The 19,306-nt window shown below is 37.6% G+C and overlaps 1 long non-coding RNA gene across 1 annotated transcript; it reads left to right on the top strand.

Annotated features, from left to right (window-relative positions):
• Nucleotides 1-537: 537 nt before the first annotated feature.
• Nucleotides 538-4,753, top strand: LOC107058142 (uncharacterized). The gene is made up of 3 exons (XR_001471811.1): nt 538-793; nt 888-1,137; nt 4,654-4,753. It is a non-coding gene; the product is annotated as an uncharacterized lncRNA (long non-coding RNA).
• Nucleotides 4,754-19,306: the final 14,553 nt, after the last annotated feature.

Below are 19,306 nucleotides of genomic sequence, written 5' to 3'. Positions count from 1 at the left end.
CCGCATAAATTACAATTTTTAGAAAGTATTTATTTAAACTAATATAAATTGCAATCAGTTTTGCATAAATTTATGAAAAAATATAATTTGAACCTACGTTGTGCAGAAAATAAAAGACTGTATTGAAAAATTCTCTTTTAATTGATTGATGTGCTCTGTACAATTTACCTATATTTATACAAGTATCCTGCTAACTAACTATACAGGTGGCTATTTCTAATTGGTCTACCTCTAACAAACAAATGGATAAATACAGAAATTGTATAATAAAAGATGTCTTAATTAAGTTCTAAAAGAGAGTGTATATGCTAAAGCCCAGACGTTTAAAACAGATTCAATCAAACATCTGAGGCCCACGTCTGAGGCCCAATGGTTGCATAACCCAAGTCCATAATATCATTTGTAGGGTCTTTCATTTGTAGCTACTTCCATTCTTAAACTAGTAGCCTGGAAGAGTGTAAAATCGTCTGATGAGAAGGAAGAAGAATTCCAACACCCCCCTCAAGTTGGAGGGGATGAGACACCCAACTTGTGAAGAAGAGAGTGATGGGTAAGTCCGGTGAGAGATTTTGTAAACAGATCTGCAAGCTGAGAGGAAGATCGAACATGAGAGAGAGAAATAAGACCGGCGAGGTACTGCTGACGAACGAAATGACAGTCGATTTCGACGTGTTTCGTTCGTTCATGAAAGACCGGATTTTTAGCAATATGTATGGCAACAGAACTATCCGAATGAAGAGGAACCGACAAACTGATCGGAACATTGAGATCTACGAACAATCGGACCAACCAAGTAAGTTCGGCAACGACTCGCCTCATCGACCTATATTCAGCTTCAGCCGAACTGAGTGATATTGATGCTTGCTTTTTTTATTTCCATGTAATAGGAGAAGAACCAAGAGAAATATAGAAACCACTGACGGACTTTCGTGAATCCGGGCAGGTTCCCCAATCGGAATCACAAAAGGCAAGGAGCTGGAAGGACGACGAACTGGACATAAAGATCCCAAGACCTGGATCATGGAGCAAATAGCGAAGTACTCGTAAAGCCGCAGTAAAATGAGGAAGACGAGGGTCCTACATATACTGACTAAGGTGCTGTACAGTGAATGAGAGATCCGGCCTCGTGTGAGTCAGGTAATTCAGTTTTCCCAGTAAGTGTCGATATAGAGTAGGATTCGTCAAAGGAATACCTTCATTGGCCTTTAATTTGACAGAAGAATCCAGAGGTGTAGAAACAGGATTAAGGTCCAAACAATCGAACTCTGTTAATAATTCAAAAATGAACTTTCTTTGAGAAAGAATTAAACCATGTGGTTCCCGAATGACTTCCAAACCGAGGAAGAAGTGTAAATTACCAAGATCTTTAATCTTAAATTCTGCATCCAAGAATAACTTGAGTTCCTGTAAGTCGGCTGGATTATCTCCTGTCAATAAAATGTCATCGACATAAACTGCAACTATAGAAATCGAATCAGTAGACTTCTTAAAAAACAAAGAATAGTCATTGAGAGAATGACTAAAACCTTTGAAATTGAGGGCAGCAGTGAGTTTTGAATACCATTGTCGAGAGGCCTGTTTTAGGCCATAAATAGACTTCTTTAATAAACAAACATGATTAGGGGGAGGAGGAGAAAGACCAGTAGGAAATCTCATGTAAACTTCCTCATTGAGGTCACCATGTAGAAATGCATTATTTACATCTAATTGAAAGAGACCCCATCCTCTCTTTACTGCAATAGCCAAAATACAGCGAACAATAGTCATCTTCACCACTGGTGAAAAAGTCTCATTGTAATCCACCCCTTCTTTTTGTATATCACCTCTAATGACCAATCTGACCTTAAATCTCTCAATACTACCATCTGAATGTTGTTTGACTTTGTAAACCCACTTGCAAGGCAAAGCTTTTTTCCCATGAGGCAAAAGAACAACATCCCAAGTTCAGTTTAGTTCCAAAGCAGCCAGTTCTAGATTCATGGCTTCCTGCCAAGCAGGATCATGTAATGCCTGTTCATAGCTAGCAGGTTCATGGATATTAGAGACAGAGTTGAGCATAACCTGATTAGAAGAGGATAAAGAATGGAATGAAAGGGAAGTAGGAGTGATAGGACTAAGAAAACAGGAAGAACTTACATATGTGAGTTGTAAAACATGACAAATATAATCTGTAAGATAAGAAGGAGTCCTAGTATTCCTAGAAGACTTTCGGACAAGAGTATCAATAAGAGGAGTTGGATGGGGAGGATCAGGAGATGTACTGATAGGAGAAGGAATAGGATTACAGTCAGAGGAGGGAGAAGAAGGAGGAATAGGCAAAGTATTAGGAACACTAGACAATGTAGAGTCAGGCGCAAGTGTAAATAAAGGAAAATCAGAAACATGTATATCTGAGGGAGGAATTGGAAATAATCTATGAGAAATGTGAGACATATCTGATGAAAAGGGAAAATATTCTTCATAAAAAATGATATCTCTAGAAACAAAAATTTTCTTTGTTTTAAGGTTCATGACTTTGTAGCCCTTTTTCCCATAAGGATACCCCAAAAATACACAAGGCAAGGCTCTTGGATCAAACTTTGTTCTATGAGGAGAAGTAGTGGAAACAAAACATAAACAACCAAAACATCTTAGATGTGAATAAAGAGGTTTATCTTTAAAAAGGATTTCAAAAAGTGTTTTGTGATTCAAAATAGAAGAAGGAAACCTGTTAATCAGATAGGTGGCAGTTAATAAACATTCTCCCCAATAAATGATAGGTAAATGAGATTGATATAACAAGGCTCTTGAAGTTTCAAGCAAATGCTTGTGTTTCCTCTCCACTATTCCATTTTGTTGTGGAGTGTAAACACAAGTAGTTTGGTGAATTATCCCTTTGGAAAGAAAAAAATCAGAATGCAATTTTCCAGCCCCTAATTCAAAAGCATTGTCTGTTCTGATTATTTTGATTTGGGAGTTAAACTGTCTTTTAACCATGGAAATGAAAGATTTAAGAATAGAAAAAGCATTGGATTTAGAACTAAGTAGATGAGTCCATGTTGCTCTACTAAAATCATCAACAATGGTTAAAAAATACTTAAAACCATTATATGTAGGAGTGTTGTAAGGACCCCAAGTATCCACATGTATTAGTTCAAACACTGATTTAGTAGAGAGACAACTTTTAGGAAAAGGCAATTTAGATTGTCTTGCCATAGGACAAATAATGCAAGGAGATGAAAATTTGGAACAAGGTAGAAAAGCTGGAACAACATTCTTCATATTACTCAAAGGCATATGGCCTAATCTATAGTGCCATAGCTTTTCTTTTACATTTGAATCAAAAAAACTAGAACATGAAGTAAGTTTCTTTTACATTTGAATCAAAGAAACTAGAACATGAAGTAAAGACATTGGCAACAAAATTAGGAAAACAAGAACTATTAGATCTAGAACTAGATAGGTGCTTTGTGAGAAGATCATCTTGATCACCATGTCTGAGATCAGAAAGACTCTTAGTAACAGCTGGTTGAAGAGACTTGAAAATATATAGACCCCCTTGTTCCTTACCAACCTCCAGAGGGCTCTTCAGTGAAGGGCCCTGCAACATAAAACATTTGTTAGGGGTAAATAAAATATTTTTCTGAAACTGTTTGCACAGTTTATGAATAGACAAAAGATTGCACTTGAAAGACTGAATATAGAGGACATGGTGAAGAATTAATTTAGGTAAGAGTTCGATAGATCCTGAATGAGTTACAGTGACTCTATGTGAATTAGGAAGAGTAACCATAATAGGTTGAGGCAAAGGACTGAGATTAGAGAAAAGAGTTCTATTAGATGTTATATGCTCAGAAGCTCCACTGTCTAAAATCCATGAAACATTGCCAACTGTAAACAGAGAAACATTAGAATTGGGTATACCTGCACAAGTGATGTTAGCAGATCCTTCACTAGTATTGCTAGTTTGATGGTTCATCTTCTGTAATAGTTGCAAGAGTTGAGCAACATTCTCCTGACTGAGTGAAGTTTGATCTGTAGAACCTTCCACACCATGACTGTTAACCTCAGATGAACTAAAAACATTGTTAGCAACATGACCTTGTTGGTATTTTTTATTCTTGGTGAACTTAAAATCATCAGGGAATCCACGAAGCTTATAGCACTGTTCAATAGTGTGACCTGTCTTCTTGCAATAGTTACAAATGAAATTGTTTTCTTGGAAAAGTTCCCTGGCTTAGGTTTATATTCATCAAACCTCCTAGTTCCTGAATTTCCAACAAGAAAGGAGGCAGACTTTGTTGGGTAATTAGGAACAACATGTATTTCTCTCTGTTTTTCATCTTGAACTACCAGAGAGTAAACTTGACCAATGGTAGGAAGAGGGGAAGACAATAGAATGTTACTTCTAACCCCAATGAAGGTGTCACTAAGACCCATGAGAAATTGAAGTAGCCTTTCATCCTGATGAGCTTTGACAATTTTTTCTTTAGTACCACATACACAATCACAAGAACAAGCTGAAAAAGTGTTAAGAGCATCAAGCTCATCCCATAAACTTTTCATCTTGGTGAAATAAGTAGAAATACTAGAATTTCCTTGTACAACAGCATTTAACTCTTTCTGTAATTGAAATAATTTTGCTCCACTAGCCTGACCAAATCTGTCTTCCAGGTCAGACCACAAGACTTTTGCACTTTTGGAGTAGAAAACAGATTCAGCAATCTCTTTTGAAAGAGAATTCAGCAGCCAAGATAGCACCATATCATTGCATCTTGACCAAGTTTTCTGAAAGTTTATATCAGTGGGAACATCTAGGGATCCATCAATGAATCCTAGTTTGTTTTTGGCTGATAGAGCAATGATAACCCCTCTTCTCCAGCCACCATAGCTTCTACCATCAAAGATGGTGGAACCAAGTTCATCCCAGGAGAGTCTGAGGGATGGATGTAGAAAGCATATGAGGGATCTACTGCATTAGTTGCAGAAATCCCTTCACTCCTTTCAGTAACACTACCAGAAGATATTTGAGCATCCCCCATGAGGAAAAAGAGAAACAAGCAAGGAAGCAGAAGCTGTAACGAGAAGGGAAGAAGAAAGACTGAAGAGCTATTAACCTTGCTCTGATAACATGCAGAAAATAAAAGACTGTATTGGAAAATTCTCTTTTAATTGATTGATGTGCTCTGTACCATTTACCTATATTTATACAAGTATCCTGCTAACTAACTATACATGTGGCTATTTCTAATTGGTCTACCTCTAACAAACAAATGGATAAATACAGAAATTGTATAATAAAAGATGCCTTAATTAAGTTCTAGAAGAGAGTGTATATGCTAAAGCCCAGACGTTTAAAACAGATTCAATCAAACATCTGAGGCCCAATGGTTGCATAACCCAAGTCCATAATATCATTTGTAGGGTCTTTCATTTGTAGCTACTTCCATTCTTAAACTAGTAGCCTGGAAGAGTGTAAAATCGTCTGATGAGAAGGAAGAAGCAACACGTTGTCTTGTCGCATCTTATTCCCTAGTTTTGATCATTATTAGTTTTACTATTAGTTTCAACGTATTGATGAGGGTATAGATTGATTATTATTTTTTACATTTTTCCTGGCATTCATTAGTGAACTAAAGAAATCCAATTCTACAATATAATATTGTCCTCCTTAATTTGCTTTTAACGCCATTATAAAAGCAATAGGGGTATCATTCTTTTGTGGCGAGATATATATAAAATGTTGACCGTGGTTGGATTTTACCATACAAACGTTTTAAGTTGATTTTTGTAATCAATTAAAACACCTTTTTTTTTAAATTTCAAGTATTGAAAATGACAACGATCTTTCATTTATTTATTTTATAAAAAAGACCACTACTCATATCTCTCCGTAATTTACAATATAATATTTATCTCCCATATTTTGAAGGTTTTTTTTTACCATAATTATTTTTTAAACTATTCTAATTGATTCAAAATAACTATAATTTGAATCAATATTATACATTTTTGGTTAATTAATTTTATTAGTACCTTTTCAGAAATAAAAGAATCATTAACTAAAAGAAGAAAATAACCTATACCTAGTTATGTAGTTGATGTGCGCTCAAGCTTGTTCAAACACCACTTTCACAAAGAAGAATAGATGCTATCTAAATTGTACGATTATTTTAAAAAATGAGATTAATTAGGACCTAATGAGATTATTTTACTTTCATATCTCTATTTGTGCCTTGTTGCCATGTAAATTGTACGAATTTTGAGTGAAGATTAGGGATTGTGTTGCTTTTGTATTCAATTATAGTGTTGTTGCAGGGAACATGTGTGATTTGCCTTAGGAGTATGAAAGCTGAGAAAGGTAAGGCCATATTTACTGCTGAATGCATGCATTCGTTTCACTTCAGCTGCATTGGCGAAAATGTTAAGCATGGGAACCTCCTTTTCCCCATTTGTAGATGCAAATGGAAGGAGATCCCTTTCCAATTTGCTACTGATGTTACTATAGTGCGTCGAATTCGGGTGCTTCATCGTGTTAAACACTCTCGTCCTTTACCAACAGTATTTCCACCCCCTCCCCAGCACGTCCAATTTTCAGATGCGGGCTCAAGCATTATAGACGTCATTGGCTATAATATAGGTTCAGATGTTCAGCACTCAGGCCGCGGTTAGTACAACTTCAGATCGACCTTGGTAGTGTTATTGGTGAGTCCTCATCATTCGAGGAAGACCTATATATTTCATTCTGTTGTTATTATTTCAATTTTCAGACAGATAGAGTTAGCTAGGGGCTTGTCCTAGGAACTCATCTTAGTAGAGGCTTTCAGACAGTCAAATTAGCTCCAGTTTATGTTTATTCTCAGATACTTGTTGTTTTGAGTTTAATAAATCTATTTCAAATTTAGTTTCTGCATCCGTATTTCATTTCTATGTATGTATATCTTAGTGTCATGCTAGTTCATCAGTTAGCTTTGGGTCACTTGTGGCGCTAAGAACCATATTACGACTATAGGGTAGTCTCGGGTCATGACATAGTGGGAGCATGAATGGATATTAAAAATTGACTCTCTTGAAGCAAACAATGTGCTTTGTCATAGAGAACTTGGGGCCTTCAGATGGGCTAGCTATGAATCAGTTGCCTTGTTCCATTCGTCCTTACATTGACAAAGGGCAGAGGCTAGAGGATATGTCAACTTTCCCTGTTCATACTTTTGGGCTCGGTTCAGACTATGATTCTTCTGCTCTGTATGCTATTTCTGATGCATCAAGCGTCACATTTTCATTTATTAAATCGTTTGTTACTGTTTGAGATGCCCTTGCATTGTGTATTGGTGGTCTCCTCAGTGTTGTAGCCCAGGAGCATCACCTGCCGTCAAGATTTGTTTAAATTTATTTCCATTTGTTTGTTTTACCATTGAACTAAACCAATGTGAATCAACAACTAAAGTAAGACGTGACCTTTTACTCTCTTAACACATAAAATTCTTGCATTTATTTACCTTATTGCATAGTTGCTCAATGAAACTAGTTATTCGAGTGCTTAAGTCGCGGCTAAACTAACACATACTATCTCATCGCAATTACGATGTACAACTTACAATTGCGAAAAGGCTCATAGCATTTACGAACCCAATCCTTAGCTAAAGTGTCACAATTGCACATAATGCATTGCTTTTGCAGATTCTACTCCATTTTTGCGAATGTCAGTAGCTAAAGGTTTCCCTTAATGCAAATGTGGCCCTTGTGGTCGCAACTCGCAAATGAGACACACCATCTGGAAGGCAAATATGGTGTCGAAACACCACCGAACCCCTAGTTTCTCCTCTTAAACTATGTCTACAAGTTCCGAAATACTTAGGCCATAAATATGAATTTTTACCTAGAACTTGATTTGGCACGCAATAACTCAAATAGAGGGATTTGAATGTTGTATCAAATTTGCGTTTTATGATTAAATCAATCACGGCCCGATTTCTCAAGTCATGATGTCACCTACTATAACCTCTAGTAAATAAGTCAACCCGTAATCTAGAATGACAAGTAATGGGTATAAGGGTAAAATCAAAGCAAGAATAATCACTTGAACATAAATAACAAGAGAATAAGGCGGAAGCTATAAAATATATATATATATATATATATATTGGACCAAAAATATACATACTTGTCTCAAATTACAAAAGACTAGCCAAATAGCATAGAATGAGACATGTATGATTCAAGGCGCCATAAACTCACCCTCACATCTGGATACTGCGACAATTAGCTCGAACTCAAAGCTAATAGCTGGTGCTCGGACTACATCACGAAACAGGTGTTGAGTGTAGCACGAATACCAAAACAGCAGGTACTCAGTAGGTATCATAGGCTGACTGAGCAAGAAAAGTAAAAACAATATGAAAAGCGGGAATAAAACACAACAAAGTTCAAAGGACTGGAAATCTATTAGGAATGCACATGAGTGTAGAAAAGGACTAAAATGAAGCAAGTATCTAAATTACTCAAAACCTAACGAGACCCCCATAAGCCCATGAAGTACACCTGTGTACAAGTTAAATTAGAAACCCGAACGGACCCCATAAGCCCGACAAGTGCAAAAAAAAGCTACAACTACTGAGAAGTGCGCAGCTCGAACCTCGAACCACAAATAGGCCTCCCAAAAGAACCAATAGGATCAAACTGATAGATATCAACTCCGTAGAGTATAATGAGCTTGAATTATAGACTGCGACTAAGGATCAATGTCCAGACCATGAATCTGCGACTAAAATAGGGTAGCATGACCATACCTCGAATCTGCAACAAAATGAGTTATTGTGGAGAATCCCATACCAAACCATCATCATAAAGCCACTGTGGAACAACGTCCACACTAAGGTAATCAATACAACACTACAATCCTGAACCAAATTCAACCCCAAACCGTCGAACGAAGCCCAATATCTCAATCGTGAATCACCGGGGTTATAGAAAAAGGGAGTTTTGGATAAGGGAAATAACATTTGAAAACATGGAATTCATAAGAAAAACCTGAAATTAAGGGCTAATCATGAACAAGAACTAATTTACATTGAAGCTCATGAAGATCATAAAAACCCTAGTTTTGTAAAAATAATAAATTTGACAATATGATCTTTCTTTGGAACTCAATGAGTAAAGGGATACTCATTGATGAAATCTCACATACGGAAAACCTTGGTAGAATCGTTGACTTTGAAGCTTGAAGTTGAAGAACCCTAGTTTTGATCTTACTAGTTGGAAGTTGGAACTGTATATGTAGGGCATGAGGAAAGACCTTAGTTCCTCACTATGATAGTTTTATATACCTTAAATGCTCCATGAATCTTGAAGAAGAATCCTAACTTGATGAAGAATGATCAAGAAATCCATTCTTGAAAATCTTGGATTCGTTTCTTGAAAATTCTTGATTTGGAAGGAAGAAATCTTGATGTACTTTCTTAGAAATAAAGTCTTGAACCCTAATCATCAAAATTGAGAGAATTGAGCAAGACAACATTCCAAAAAGAGGGAAAACCTAAAAATCAGAACCCTTCAAAAAGCGGTGACAATATGGCTGACACTACCACCGGTGGGATTACCCCTCCGGAGGACTTCCCACCCTTAGCCAAGAAAGACAACACCTTAACCCAATCTACTCATACCTATATAGATCCCAACAAGACCCAATACGCCAATCTACTTAAACCTAAAATCACCGCTCCTGAAATCCTAGTGATACATGCTAAACCAATATTGATTTTTATGGAGAACCGAGTATTACATGGAAGGCATCAGAAGTCCGATCACTTATCATTAAAGAGAACCTTCAGTATGCAGCTATAGGGAAATTCTCGTATGGTGAACCTGATGTTACAGAGTTGAGGAGGACAATTATGGGTCAGTGTGGTATCAAAAGTGAATGTTCGATAGGGGTGTTGGATACAAGGCACATACTGATACTCACAATAATGGAGGATTACTTACATGTATTATCCATATCAACCTTCTATGTTAAGGCAAAGGATAACTATTAGCAAATACACACTCTTAAGTGGGACCCATGGTTTGAACTGGATGTAGAAACGACTATCGGAGTGGCATGGATATCTTTTCCATATCTACCACCAAATATTTTTGCCAAGGAGGCTATTTTTTCTATAGCCAGTGTCGTGGGTAGACCCCTAACGGTGGATATGGAAACAAAGAATCAAACAAGACCGAGTTTTGCAAGAATCAAATTGGAAGTGGATCTGAATGCAAAGCTACCCCAAAATAGTGAAGATTAATGAACACTATACGGAACTGTGAATTACATGGGGATTTTCTTAAGGATTAGTATGAAAATCCACAGAAAACTTATTTTCCTGCAAATTTTCATACTAATCCCCAAGGAAATCCCCATATAATTCACCATTTTCTTGTAGTGAAAGAAGCTGATACAACAGGTAATATCAAATCCCAATGGATTAAGGTGCAATAAGATTACATGCCTAAATATTTCAAGGAATGTTGCCTGCAAGGTCATGATGAGAAAAATTGCTAGACAATTCCTCCTGAATTGTATGCTACTAAGAGTGAAGAGGGACAACGGAGGGAAGAGAAAGGAAATATGTCAAACATTATTGGCATAGCGCATACCAAAGAAGAACTCTCACAAGCGATAAAGTAGTAGGAAACAAACAAAATAGACAAGAAAGGATGGTAAGGAGAAGGAAAAAATATAAGAGGGATAAATATGGACATATAGAAGGGGAGATTGCCTACTAAGACAAACAAAAAATTAAAGCACTGAGGGAGGCAAAAAGGTTGACAAGGAGAAAACAAAGAAGGAAAAATAGAAAGGGAAAGTACTAAAGATTGGGTGAACAAAATTTTTGCCTAAAAGGAGCAGAGAGACAATTAGGAAGTTAAGGAGAATGTCAACAAAGGCAATGGAGAGATAACATGGGCAGAACAAAGTGTGAATGGTACAAATCAAAGCATTCAAGAAAATCAAGAAGGAAGAGGTGGGGATGAAGTTATTGGAGGTGATAAAAAGGAGGAAGAGGGGTATCAAAAGGTCAATGAAGGAGCCATAGTGGTGGTAGAAATGAATGATGAGGAAGTCCTACAATTGGTTGTTCAGATGGATATTGATAAGTTAGAAAGGGGGCGCAGAATATAAAGAAGGATGATTTATCTTAAAATATTAGTCAGGTGACTATGGAAGGTAATTTATCGCCAAATCATATAGGGAAACTCAAGGGTAAGTATATCAATCAAGGGGAACAAAGTGTAGAAAATCTTACGAAGGCTCAAGTATCATCAAGACAGGCGAAGAGAACGATTGTCAAAAATCCCAAATAACAATGAAGGCTTTGATATGGAATATTAGGCCAGTAAACACCCAAAAAGTGTTTACAAAACTTATTAATCTCAATAAAAGATGGCAATTAGAGATTTTATTGGTTTAATGGAACCATTTGAAGATAATAAAGGACTAGGTTGGGTATGAAACATGCAATAGCTAGTTCCAATGGGAAGATTTGGGTGTTTATTGATGAGATTTTAGAGTATGAGGTAATAAGAGAGGAGGATAAGATGCTAACTATCAAATTGCAAAATTAGGGATTAGGTGTAGAAATTTTACTATCTCTGGTATATGCTAAATGTACTCAAGGTGAAAGACTCCAGTTGTGGAAGTCGATGTAAGATTTGGAAAATTTAATGGGACAATGGGTAGTAAGAGGAGATTTCAATGTAATAAGTAATGAGGAAGAAAAACTGGGGGAAGGCCAGTAATAGACTCATAAGTTAGAGATTTTAACCATTGTATTAATATGTGAAATCTGGAGGATAAAGGATTCAAAGAAAGCAAATACACGTAATGGAATGGTAGAACAGATAAAGAGTACATATTCAAAAGACTGGATAGAGTATGGTGTAATGATACTTTACATAATATATTTCCAGTTTTAGAGGTGGAGCATTTTATGAGGAGCAGATTAGATCACACGCCACTTTTGATCACTTTCAAAGAGACCACTAAAATGTGATTTAACTGATCAAATTTCTGAACTTTGGCTACACAAAGAATCTTGTATGGGGGTAATCAGAAACCACTAGAAAGCAGAATGTTAAGGGGATCCTTTTAGTGTGTTTCATCATAAACTAAAGAAGGTCAAGAGAGCTTTAACGCAATGGAGTAAAGATACATTTGACAATATTTTTCAGGAAATATCCACGCTTGAAGAGGTAATTAGAGTTCAAGAGGTAGAATTTTAAGCGAATCCATCAGGATTTAACCGAGAAAGGCTAGAAAAGGCACATACAGACTTAAAGAAGCAATTACATAGAGATGAAGAATTTTGAAAATAAAAAGCTGGCATGGAATGGTTCCAGGACGGAGAGAGAGAAATACAAAATTCTTCCACACCATAGTGACGGAGAGGAGAAACAGATTACAAGTTAATAAAATTCAGAATGAGAATGGGGAATGGTTATAAGATCAAGAAGGATTTGCAGGTGCAACAATTGATTTTTACACCAAACAATTTACTATGCAAATAGCCAGAGGAGATTATGAAATGTTGAATGAGATACTGCAAGTTGTGAGTGGAGACAAGAATGAGGAATTGCAGCAGATGCCAACGAAAGAAGAAGTTAGAAGTGCAGTTATGGGGTTGAATCAACATAGTGTTTGGGCTAGATGGAATGACAGGGGCTTTAACCAAAGTGTGTGGGGAAATTATTGGAGATGACATCCATAAAATGTCTATGGCCTTTTTTTGTGGTGCAGAACTCCCTAGATTCATCACACACACGAACTTAGTACTTATTCCAAAAAAGATGGTTGTTAGAACATTTCAGATTTGAGGCCTATATCTCTAAGTAATTTTGTGAATAAGATTTTTTCATGAATTATTCACGAGAGAATCAAAGGTTTGCTACCTCAAATAATCTCATTTGAACAAGCATGATTTGTACAGGGGAGAAGTAAATCTGAGAATGTCCTACTGGACCAAGAAATAATCTTGAAAATAAGGAAAAGAGGGAAACTGCCTAATTTAGTCATCAAGTTGAATATGATGAAAGCTTATGATCAGTGGAGTGGTTGTTCATAACAAAGGTGATGAAGAAACTGGGTTGGAGATAGAATCATTGACAAGGTTTTTAGACTAATTAGTAAAAATTTGTACTCAATTATGTTAAATGGAAAACCGAAAGTTTTTTTTAAATCTTCAAGAGGTATAAAACATGGTGACCCCCTTTCACCCACTCTATTTATTTTGGCAGCTGAAGTAATGTCTAGAGCCTTAAATGCCTTAATGATGAAGAAAGAGTTTAAAATATTTGGTATGCCGAGAGGAAGTTTAAAGTTCAATCACTTAGCTTCTGCAAATGATATGATCATATTATGCAAAGTGGAGATAGGTACTATGAAGATGATCAGTATCCGATGCAGAAATATGAAGAGATTTCAGGACAGAAAGGGAATAAGGAGAAAAGTGCAATCTATTTACACCATAGTGTTCATGGTGGAGATTCGGTGGTGGCAGAAGTAGTTACAAGAATCTTATGGAAAATTTTTCCTTTTGTGTATTTGGGATACCCTATTTTCTGCAAAAGGAAAAAAAGGCCTACTACCAACAAGTAATCCAAAGAATCGGAGCTAAGATACAAAAGTGGAAAGGTAAGTTATTATCTTATGGGGGAAGGGTTGTTCTAATTAAATATGTACTGTAGAGCACTCCTATACATTGTTTATCAGTTATGAACCCTTCCATCAATGTTCTAAATCAAGTACAAAAAAAGTTGGCTCAATTATTTTGGAGCAGTTGCATAGGAGGTAAGGGTAGACATTGGAGTAAATAGAGTAGCCTATGTCTACCAGAGAAGGAAGGGGGCATAGGATTTAGGATGATCCGGGATGTTTCGATGGCGTTGTTTTGTAAGCTTAGGTGGAATTACAGAACAAAGGAAACTCTATGGAGTGAGTACATGAGAAATAAACATTGCAGGACCACATAACAGAATCGGGTCATGTGGAAAGTTGGAGGAGGTGGATCTCAAGTGTGGACAAAGATGTTATAGGCAAGAGATTTAGTTGAACATCAAATACTATGACAAACTAAGAATGATTCTGCTTCTCTATGGCATGATAATTAGACAGGAATAGGGGACTTGTGCACAATTACAGGAGAACTTTTCAAAAGATGATAGATATGAAAAATTTATGGATCTTGCAAACTAAGAGGAGTGGGATGTGAATATAATGAATGAAATTTTACCACTTGAATTGGTTGGACATATCATTAATCACATCAAACCCCCTAAAGGGGAAATTGAAGACAAACCGTGTTGGATCCTAGATACTAGAGGATCTTTTTCAGTCAAAACAATATATAATTACATAAGACATAAGGAGGTTCCAATTACAATCCATAGATAGATATGGAATATTAAAGGGGTGCCTTTTAAAATGACCTTTATGATGTGGAGGATATGGAAGTTTAAGATTCTAGTGGATGATATGTTGAGAAGATGGGGTATGGAAGGTCCATCAAGATGTTGGTGTTGTGACAAACCTGATCATGAAACACTGTCTCATGTGTTTCTAAGATTGGAAATTGCTAACAGGACTTGGTCCTATTTTTGTTCATTTGCATGTCTAAATATTATAAGGCTACAATTATGGGAAGTAATAATTTTGTGGTGGGGGACCAACATTAAAGTACATATGAGACCTTATTATAGAGCGATCCCTGGCTTTATAATATGTGAATTGTGGAAAAGAAGAAATAAAAAGAAGCATGAGGGAAGGAATATTCCATTGCCAAGAATCATCCATAATGTGACCAGACACATGAGTATGTTGGTAAAAATAAAGAGAATTAACATGAGAGGAGGAGGAAGCTGGACGGAAATCCTGAAGGAATTAGAGGACCATGACCTAGAGTGAAGGTTATCCAAGTTAAGTGGGAATATCCACCAACAAGGTCGATTAAATATAACATGGATGTAGCATCAAAGGGAAACCAAGAAATAGTTCGTATGCATATTGTCTCAGGGATGAGAAAGGAGATTTTATACATGAAGAAGAAGCCAGGATAGAAACTACAACAAACACAATGACAGAAGCAAGAGTTATTCTAGAAGCAAGAAAGCATTGCAAAAACTCACAGTTTAATCAGGTTATCATCCAAATCGATTCTATGTTAATGAGTGAAGTGTTAAAAGGAAATTGGGCCACCCCATGGGCAATCACAGATAAAGTGGAGGAAATAAAAACATGTTTGCAAGGCATACGACATACATTTCAACATATTTTGAGGAAATGAAATCAACTAGTTGACTATCTACCTAACAGAGCAATATAGCAAGTTACATGCAAATATGCAGATTTTAACAGCCTTGAACCATATGGCAGGAGAATATCAAACAGTGATAAAATTTAGAGCCCATACTTAAGGATATCACCAACAAGGAGAAAATGGGAAGACATTTACAAAAACCACAGAGGCAACAAAAGATGTGAAATGCTAATTAGCCTAGGATATCTCAATCAACAAAAAGGACTCGGCAAAAGGGAGATTTCTGGGTTCATGCGCTTAAACCTAGAAGACACGTTTATCACTAGTTTGGAGTGGCGGATTGGAGCTACCCTTGCACCCCAATCGAGCACCACCTGTAGAAAATATGAAGAAAATGAATACAAAGAACATGAAAAGAAAGAAAGGTTAGAGATGCAACCATAACTAGTGAATAAGTCGACATCCATCAGATGGGTTTGAGGAGCAAAAGGCCATTGTACCGGAGAACACAACTAGAAAGAAAAGGATTAGGACTACTTACAATAGGAAGATGAAATGCTAGTGGGGGGAATACCTACTATTGGTAGTTGTTCAAGGTTGCAAGACGATCCACACCCTCACGTTAATGATCTATAGAAAAAGGAAGCGAAACTTCTTATGTACCCACAAACGGAACATCTCTTAGGTGTGAAGGTTAGAAGAAGAGAGGCGGGATTAGGAAAGGAAGGGGATAAGGTGTAACACCCTAGAATTGAGAAGGGAAAAATTCTAGATTTTCAGAAGTTGCAAGTGCCACCGACGGAAGCCACCTACGGACCGTCAGTCGACTGGCGGCCCGTCAGTCAGCTCCGTTGATGGGCCAGTCAACTTTCAGTTTCACACTTCAGATTTCAGCCCTCAATCATGAACGACGGTCGACCAGTACGGACCGTCAGTCGACTCACAGCCCGTCAGTCAGCTCCGTCGACGGGCCAATCAACTTTCAGTTTCAGACCCCAAATTTCAACCTTCAGTCGCGAACGACAGTCGACCATTACGGACCATCAGTCGACCGACGGTCCGTCAGTGACTCTGACAATTTTTAAGTCAGGGATCTTTTGATCTTTTCCTTTTTCATTTGGCCCCTAAACTACGTCGTTTAGACCCTAAATTATGAGGTTTTAGTCAGTTTAAGCCTAGAAACATAACTAGAACTTACCATAGTCAGATCATTAATCAAAACTTAGAAAAATTAGAGCGTAAGAGGAGAAAAGAGGTCAAGAACCCTAGTTCAAGAATGTAGCAAGGTTCCATCAATTCCATCCCCGAAATCAAAAGATTTCTCCGTGAAATTTGTCACCAGGTATGTCAAATTTCACTAGTGGGTTCCTTTCGCCCATTTGGTCCCTAGTTTTCAGTCAAATTCTTGATTCCCTCAATATCATCTAGATCTAGGGTTTCTTGAATGTTAGGATTGTTAGGTTTTAGCTGTTAGAATGATCCAAATCAGATTATTATGTTATTACTCAGTTTATTGCATCAATTTCAGAACCCTAGCTATGTAGTTCTTTAGTTCTTGAATTACACATACTAGGCCAGATATTTCAGCTATTTCAGATATACATGCCTCAGTATATGAATGTGTCATTATCAGTTTATTAATGTGCATTCTCAGTTCATATGTCATTTTGAGCTATCCAGTGAATCACAGAAATTCAGTCATAATATATTAATCACTTAATCCATTAGGAGTAGCATAATACCGAGTTGGACTAGGGTTTCAGCGTACCCATATAGTCCCAGAACTACGAGCCACGTAGGTGTAAGTCCCCTCTGTGGGCAACATCAGTTTAGTGATCACGCCAGCATGCCTCTATACCTCTGGCAGGGTATATTGGGTCCTCTCGATGGGGCGTATACATCGGACTCCACATTTAGCTTATGTGGTTTTATTATCGGTTATTAGTAGCTCCCACAGTTCAGTCAGATTCCATTGCATTAACCACATTTTTGTACAGCCAGTATTCAGTCTTAGCATGTTATAAAATGGTCATTGCATTTAGTTAGCTCAGTACTTAGTATCTATATCATGTTCATATTACACTCTTACTTTATTGCTTGTTCAGTTATATGTTTATTTTAGATTTACTCCATCCTACATGCTCAATACATTTCCAGTACTGACGCATACTTTGCGCTACATCTTCTCGTGATGTAGGTTTAGGTCCTCAGCACCCAAATCACACTTAGATCGGTTCCTGATCTTCAGTTCTGCAGTATCAGTGGTGAGTCCTCATTGTTTGAGGACTAGTGACATGTTTATCTTTATCGCTTTTAGTTTTTAGTTTTCAGTTTTGCTAGATCTAGTTGGGGACATGTCCCAACATTTCTAGTCAGTCTAGAGGCTTATTTCTAGTCAGTCTAGAGGCTTATTTCAGACATAGTTAGTTTCAGCTCTAGTCTTAGAGTTTGATTTCTCTTTTGTACTCAAACTCGCAGTTTTCATATATTTAGATATAGAATGGGTATTCCCCATCACTTTCATTTTCATGACATTTAAGCTTCCGCATCAGTTTTGTTATCATAGTATGCTTATGTTATGCCAGCAGGGTTAGCTTGGGGTCACTCGTGATCCTAGGTCCCGTGTTCGCGTCCAGGGGGTAGCCTCGGGGTGTCACAAACTTGGTATCAGAGCATTAGGTTTTAGTGTCCTAGGATGTCTGGAAAGCCATACTAGGTAAAGTCTTTTTCATGGGTGTGTAGTACGCACCACATGCAATGAGAGGGAGGCTATAATTGTTTTAAGAAAGATCTTCATTTTCTTGTTACTCTTATCATGCGTAAGGTATGATCTAATTCCGTTCTAACTCGACGTTCTACATTTCAGATCATGCCTACTAATAGAGCTAACGCAAGAAATGCGAATGCCAGGAATGCAAATGCAGCTCCTCCAGTCCCAGATCAAGAAGTTTCGAATGCAGAGTTCTGGAATGCCATTTAGATGTTAGCTCAGAGTGTGGCCAATCAGAACAATCAGCGGGTTCCAAATCAGGCAAATGCAAATGTTGGGTCAGTTGCAGCCAGAGTGCGAGATTTTGTTAGGATGAATTCGCCAGAATTTTTAGGATTGCAAGTGGGTGAGGATCCCCAAAACTTCATTGATGAGGTCAAGAAGATCTTTGAAGTGATGCAAGTAACTGGGAATGATCGAGTTGAGTTAGCATCGTACCAACTCAAGGATGTGGCTCATATCTGGTATACTCAATGGGAGAGCAGGGGTACATATGCAACTCCTATCACTTAGGCTTGCTTTAGTGAGACCTTTTTGGATAGGATTTTCCCAAGAGAGCTAAAGGAGGCAAATGCTCAGGAATTTATGAACTTGAGGCAAGGTAACATGACAATCCAAGAGTATGGGCTCAAGTTTACCCAACTCTCCAGGTATAATCCTCACATGGTTGCTGATTCTAGGGCTCAGATGAATAAGTTTCTATATGAAGTGTTAGACTTGGTGAAAACAGAGTGTAGAAATGCCATGCTACTCGGAGATATGAACATCTCTAGGCTCATGACTCATGACTCATGCTCAGCAGGTTGAGGGTGATAAGCTTAGGGAATAGGAGAATAAGAAAGCTAGGACAGACAACTATGACTATTTTCAACAGAAATCGGGTGGTGGAAATCGCTCGCAGTCTCAGCAGAGGTTTTCAACTCTAACGCCTTCATTAGATAGTGTTCCATCATTCAAGTTCCTTAATGATCAGAAAAGTAGGGCATCTAGATCCAAGACTCAAGTTAGTGTTTCAGGCACCAGAACCTACCCAACTTGTCCTAAGTGTGGTAAGAACCATCCGGGCGAGTGTCTTGCCGGAAAGGAATGATGCTTTGGGTGTGGTCAGTCTGGTCACAGGTTGAAGGATTGTCCTTCTAGACAGGGTTAAGAGGTAATAATGGTAGAGCTCAATCCACAGCTTCAGCAGCGCCAGCAGGTCGCCCGACTCAGCAGGGTAACACATCTGGTACATGTGGCGGTCCGCGCCAAAATAGGTTGTATG

Source organism: Solanum tuberosum, unplaced genomic scaffold (assembly GCF_000226075.1).
Source record: "Solanum tuberosum cultivar DM 1-3 516 R44 unplaced genomic scaffold, SolTub_3.0 scf00448, whole genome shotgun sequence".
Classification (NCBI taxonomy): domain Eukaryota; kingdom Viridiplantae; phylum Streptophyta; class Magnoliopsida; order Solanales; family Solanaceae; genus Solanum; species Solanum tuberosum.
The sequence above is the reverse complement of the archived record's forward strand: the minus strand, read 5'-3'. Positions and strand labels throughout refer to the sequence as shown.